Source organism: Capricornis sumatraensis, chromosome 1 (genome assembly GCF_032405125.1).
Source record: "Capricornis sumatraensis isolate serow.1 chromosome 1, serow.2, whole genome shotgun sequence".
Taxonomy (NCBI): Eukaryota; Metazoa; Chordata; class Mammalia; order Artiodactyla; family Bovidae; genus Capricornis; species Capricornis sumatraensis.
Window position 1 is genome coordinate 177515370 of NC_091069.1, and position 6874 is coordinate 177522243.

Consider the following 6874-nt stretch of genomic DNA (forward strand, 5'->3'; position numbering starts at 1 on the left):
AATGGAGTCGCTGAGGGACAGCGTAGGTACCTGGGTGGAAGGTAGCTATGACTGTGGGCTTTGTGTCAAGGTGCCTCTCCTCCACCTGGGTAGGGTTGCCCACTGCCATTGTGCAGTAGTGCAGACTGAGTTCCCCACACGTTGCCCACTGTTTCACAAGTGGGTTCTTACAAACAAGGATGGTCAACAGTCCTTTTGGGTCTGCCTCTCCCTCTCCTTGTCACATTGCCTTAATATCTGCCACATGCAGAGGGTTCACCACTTTACCAAGGTTAACCCCCTCTTAGAGACTTGATCCCATCTCCACTCATCTCTCCCTATTTACTGACTATGCCAAAGCCTTTGACTTGTGGATCACAATAAACTGTGGAAAATTCTGAAAGAGATGGGAATACCAGACCACCTGACCTGCCTCTTGAGAAATCTGTATGCAGGTCAGGAAGCAACAGTTAGAACTGGACATGAAACAACAGACTGGTTTCAAATAGGAAGAGGAGTATGTCAAGGCTGTATATTGTCACCCTGCTTATTTAACTTATATGCAGAGTACATCATGAGAAACACTGGGCTGGAAGAAACACAAGCTGGAATCAAGATTGCCGGGAGAAATATCAGTAACCTCAGATATGCAGATGACACCACCCTTATGGCAGAAAGTGAAGAGGAACTAAAAAGCTTCTTGGTGAAAATGAAAGAGGAGAGTGAAAAAGTTGGCTTAAAGCTCAACATTCAGAAAACGAAGATCATGGCATCTGGTCCCATCCCTTCATGGGAAATAGATGGGGAAACAGTGGAAACAGTGTCAGAATTTATTTTCCTGGCCTCCAAAATCACTGCGGATGGTGACTGCAGCCATGAAATTAAAAGACGCTTACCCCTTGGAAGAAAAGTTATGACCAACCTAGATAGAATATTCAAAAGCAGAGACATTACTTTGCCAACTAAGGTCCATCTAGTCAAGGCCATGGTTTTTCCAGTAGTCATGTATGGATGTGAGAGTAGGACTGTGAAGAAGGCTGAGCGCTGAAGAATTGATGCTTTTGAACTGTGGTGTTGGAGAAGACTCTTGAGAGTCCCTTGGACTGCAAGGAGATCCAACCAATCCATTCTGAAGGAGGTCAGCCCTGGGATTTCTTTGGAAGGAATGATGCTAAAGCTGAAACTCCAGTACTTTGGCCACCTCATGCGAAGAGTTGACTCATTGGGAAAGACTTTGATGTTGGGAGGGATTGGGGGCAGGAGGAGAAGGGGACGACAGAGGATGAGATGGCTGGATGGTAACACTGACTCAATGGACGTGAATCTAAATGAACTCCGGGAGTTGGTGATGGACAGGGAGGCCTGGCGTGCTGCGATTCATGGGGTTGCAAAGAGTTGGACACGACTGAGCGACTGAACTGAACTGAACTGATATATATTCTTTTTCAGATTCTTTTCCACCATAGATTATTACAACATATTGAATGTAGTTCCCTGAATGAGTATGTCCCTGTTGTTTAACTATTTTATATACAGTCCAGTGTTGTTGCCTGGAGAATCCCAGGGACGGGGGAGCCTGGTGGGCTGCCATTATGGGGTTGCACAGAGTCGGACACGACTGAAGCGACTTAGCAGCAGCAGCAGTGTATATATGTTAATTCCAAACTTCTAATTTATCCCTCCTCCATTCTTTCCCCTTTGGTAACAATAAGTTTATTTTCTATGTGTGACCTTTAATTCTTGAAAGAACATTTGTCTCTCCCTGGGCTTATTTTCAGACAAGGCGATGGCGCCCCACTCCAGTACTCTTGCCTGGAAAAATCCCATGGACGGAGGAGCTTGGTAGGCTGTAGTCCATGGGGTCACGAAGAGTCAGACACTTACTGAGCGACTTCACATACCTTGTCACTAATTAACCAACATGTGGCAACCTGGCTTCTGACCCCATGACTCTGCCACAACTGCTCTTTTTAAGAATGTTCTTTCATTCATTCATATAGTCAACATAAATTTGTAAGCACCCAGTGTACCAGGCTCTGTTCTAGGCACTGGGATACAATAGCTAAGAAACAAGTTTCTTTTCCTTAGAAGCACACAGTCCAGTTAGGGAGGCGGATAACTGGCAAGTAAATATATAATAAAATATCAGGGAGTGACATGAATAAAAAAATGTTCTGAAAAAAATATTAAGTAAGGGGAAACTGATGGAGGGTGTGTCCACCATTTTAGATGGTGTGATCAAGGAAGGCCTCTTTGAGGGAGGTGACATTTGATCAGAGGTCACAAGAAAGTTAAGGAGTGAACTATTTGGATATCTAGGGGAGGGGAAGAGCATTCTGGACCTAGAAAAGAGAAAAATGGCAAAGACAGAAGCCCGCTTGGTTTAAATGGGCTGCAAGGATGACCTTGTGCTTTGAGTGGAGTAAATGATGAGGAAAGTGATATGAAATACATGGGAGCAGAGACGTGACCAGATCATGCAGGGCCAAGAGCCCATGGTAAGGACGGGGATTTAGATTTGTCAACTAAGAAAAAATGATTTCTCAGTGAGCAACATGTTTCCCTGGAGAAGGTATGTCACCCCACTCCAGTACTCTTGCCTGGAAAATCCCATGGACGGAGGAGCCTGGTCTGCCGTCCATGGGGTCGCTAAGACTCGGACACAACTGAGCAACTTCACTTTCACGCATTGGAGAAGGAAATGGCAACCCACTCCAGTGTTCTTGCTTGGAGAATCCCAGGGATGGGGGAGCCTGGTGGGCTGCTGTCTATGGGGTCGCACAGAGTCGGACACGACTGAAGTGACTTAGCAGGAGCAGCAGCAACATGTTTCCCAAGTCCTCAACTTCTCCAACTGCTCTAAGCTGAATTCACTCAAGAAAGCTTCACTGAGCACCTACCTACTAGATGCTAGACTAGGTATTCCTGGGGAAACGTAAAAATGTGAACAAACCTAGTCCCAGTCTGCCAGGGCTCACTGCCCTGGGGCGAGGGCAGACTGGTGTGTAAATGATGAAGCCCCCTGCACAGCACTTGACAGAACCATGAGCAAAGTCCTGTGAGGACACAGGAGATATCATCATCACTCCTACAGCCTCTCCTTGACCTGGCCTCGTCTCATCATCTAATCACCGGCTTCCTTATCTCTTCGCTCTGTGACTTCATGCTCCGTCCTGTCTCTCAGGGATTTAGGGGCCCCTCTTCCAGAAAGCGCTCCTTGAAATCTCTTCCTCCCATGACTCTCCCAGCACCTTGTTCCTGTTTTTCCATGATTCTCCTCCATTCTGCCCTGAACTGGACCATAGTTAGATGTGTGTTCCCCCATTTCTCTCAGTGTCTTACTGCTGGACCCGCCCTGGCACTGACATTATACTTCTATAAGCATCTTGTTGTCTTTGTACAATATGAAATCTTCATCATATGTTGATAAGGTCAGCATTTCCAGAAAAGGAAGAGGCAGTGTGCCCCCAGACACCAGCCACTGAAATTAGTGACTGGGGGAGGCCATAAGCTCATTATCCTGGGAGAGTTCTGTGAACTGATTAAGTTCCTACCTTCCTGGGCAACAGGAAGCATGAGGAACTGGCCTCAGGACTGGAGACCCAGCCTCTTGCCCAGAAGGTTAGAGAATAGCAATAAAACGTGCCCAGAAGGACCCTCAGCCAAGTCAGCCTCACTTGCCTTCAGTCTTTGCTTTGACCCCTAACCTCTTCCAGGACTGGCATCATGAGGGCTTGAGTGGTACAAGTGTGGGTGGTGGCCTCTCCTCTTTCTGTTTTTGATTTTTAGTTCTTAAAAACTACGTTCCAAATGAGGGAAATGAAACTACCGAAGACTCTCCCCCAGCAGCCAGCTGACATGGGGCAAGAGAATAATTCCCAGTTAAGGCCCCAAAGGAAATCCCCTCCCTGTCATGTGCTGAGGCCAGGAGAAGTGGGGGAAGCACTAGCTCACTGCTTGGCCAGGCCCAGCCACCAAGGTGAAGGGCCAGGATGGAGTGGCTGTGCTGTCTGTGGCCAGGAGTGGAGAACCCAAGGCCGAACGGGAAACGCCACACGTGAGAGTGAGGTGACTAAGACCTGGGCCTGGGGTGAGCTGCCAGTTTCAGGGAGGACCCAGCCACTCCACTGCTGGGCGCACCGGATTGTTGGCTGCTCCCACAGACACATCTGCAGGAGGGAAGCTGGCCCCATTTCTCCCACTGAATCCTTGAACACCTGGCCCCAACTCAGATGTGTCTTCCTTCGGTCTCTGCTGTAGGTCTCTCCCGCTGTCCCCTGCCCCTCAGTCTTGAATAGTACCTGGGTAGAATCTGAAAAAGCAGTGGGAAGGGAGAGAAGAAGCCAGGGTACCTTTAATCTCTGAGAGACTGCAAAGTTCTACCAGTAACATTATTATTAAGCTTAGTTTAAACAAAGAAGGGGGAAACAAGAAACCCTCAGAAGGCAGTGCCTAGAGAATCACCAACATGGTAGGTTTATTGCTTTCCTTTCTTCTTTCCTTCTCTTCCTTCCTTCCTTAAGCAAATATTTACTGAGCCCCTTTCTAGGCACTGGGCATATACTTTTTGGAATAACCTATGACCCCTGTCTCAAGGAGTTTGAAGTCGGGGAAACAAGACAGAAATCCTAAATTCACAATAAAGAAGCATCATGAAGCCAATGGATATTGTAGACACATGTAACACTTGGGACTGTGTGTTCAGAGGAAGAGGTGGAGGCTTCAAATTGTGCTTTTGAGATGGAAAAAGTTGGAGGGGGTGTGTCTGGGAGGTCGTTCCAAGCAAGAGAACCCTCCGATGAAGGGAGTACAGAGTGGGAAGCATTTGCTCTGTGTTTAGGGTTGAAACCCACTGTGGATCATGTGTTGAAGCGTGGGAGGTTACAGCGAAAAGAATCTGGAGACAAGATCGGACTGAAAGAGGCATCTGGACTTTCTCCTCCAGCTGGGAACTGCCCAGCTCCTTGCTTTTACCTAGACCTCCTTGGAGAACCTGTGTACTGCTTGACACTGGACCTGTCTTTGTTATGGTTGGGTGGGCAGTGGGTACGAATGCCATGACACAAGGAGCAGGTTCAAAGAAAAAGGTACATGGTCCCCCAGACTCTCATCATCCCATGGAGAGATGTGCTTGGCCAAGCCAGTACTGGATGCAGCATGGGTTGTGTTCTGGAGGAAGCAGCATGGTTGGGAGGGGCCCAGAGGACCAATTCACGCTGGAGAATCCTGAGATGCACAGTCAGGGTTACAGCCTTGCTGGTATGAAAAATGTTCGTTTCCAGCTGCACATCAGCATTGTTTTTGGTTGGAAGTCTGATAGGACTTCGTGCTGAGCCAGCTTGTGGCTAAATTAGAGGGAGAGCTATGGTGTGATCTGGCAACAAACTGGCTAGTCTCCACACATCCATCAGGATCGTTGGTTTTCTAAGTCCTTTTGAAGGGTAGCAGCTGCCTCTCTCAAAAGAAATTCTCTAGAGAACCTCAATGTACAAAACATTTAAAAGTGGAATTGCTGCAGATGGGGAGGGGATGGAGTGCCCAGAATCCTACCAGACAGTCCTTAGGAACCCTGAACATACTGAACCTGGTTTTAAGCTGCTGATCCAGGTAAGAGGCAATGGCAAGCCATGAAAGGGCTGTAAGCAGGGAGTGTGATGACCCAATAAATATTTTAGAAGGATGCCCATAGCTTCTGGGTGGAATCTGCTTTGGAGGCAGGGATCCCAGTTTAAGAAGCTACTGAAATGATGCAAACATGAGTTAAAAGGTCTAGACCCAGGGCACTGTTATCAAGGATTACCAGTAGGTTTGGATTCAAGAAACATTTTTGAGTTAGACTCAGGGGGGATGAGTGACCAATTGAATACGAGGGGGTGGAGCCTGCTAGGGCTGGAGGCTTGCCATAAATAGTGACAGCCAAATAGGGAGAGAAACCAGCTAGGCCAAAGGATGAGTTCACTTTAGGGCACGTTGTGTTTCAGCCACTCGGGGACATTGACCAATAGACAGTTAAAAAATATGTCTGAGAACATATTTGAGAGAACCATGCTGCTTCTCTCCCAGGAGCTAGAAATTACAATTTGGGAATAATCAACAGATTGGTAGACACAAAAGATATAGGAGTAGAAAATGTGTATGCCATGAGAAGAAAAACGCCTAAAAGACAACCTTAGTGACAATTCGACGTTTATTCAGTTTTTTTCACTGGTGTTATCGTTTATTATCATCACAAATGAACGTTTTAGGGAGCAGAGACAATTTACTTACTGGATGTTTGGGGCAGGAAGGACTTGCTTCTGTTCTCTAAGGATGGGCATGCTGACAACTGCAATACAGAATCACAAGTCGGCAGGCTACAAGAGATGGGAGCCAGCCCTCAAGGATGATTCTGCACTCCAGATCTGACAGGAAAGAGTAGAACTGGAGATCCTGGCTCTAAAACTCCCCAAGTGTGCTTCTTTGCATTACTCATTCCGCATGCAACAGACACTGTAAATATTTTGCCTTCTCCACTAGATAGTAAGTTTTGGAGACCAGGAGATAATGCACAAGAAGCTCTTAGCATAGTGCCTGGCACACCCCTTTGATGGTGACTGTTATGAATTCAATTATTCTTTTGAATTCTTGGCAATTTTGCACACATCGGGCACAAAAGAATTGGTCCAAGAAGTTCAGGGCACCCTGACAGTCTTCCACAAAGCAATTTTCATTTCATTTTCTTTTCTTTTTTTTTTTTTTGATATGCTGGAGTCAAATAGGACGCCCTGGGTGAATGATTCTCTCCCACTTGGGAAACGTGTATCCTACCCATTCTCAAAATCTGCCCTAGCTTGACCTAGCTTGACGCAACCTTGAAGAAGAGTTTCTGGGTCAGCAGAGCTTGTAGGCAGGGGCC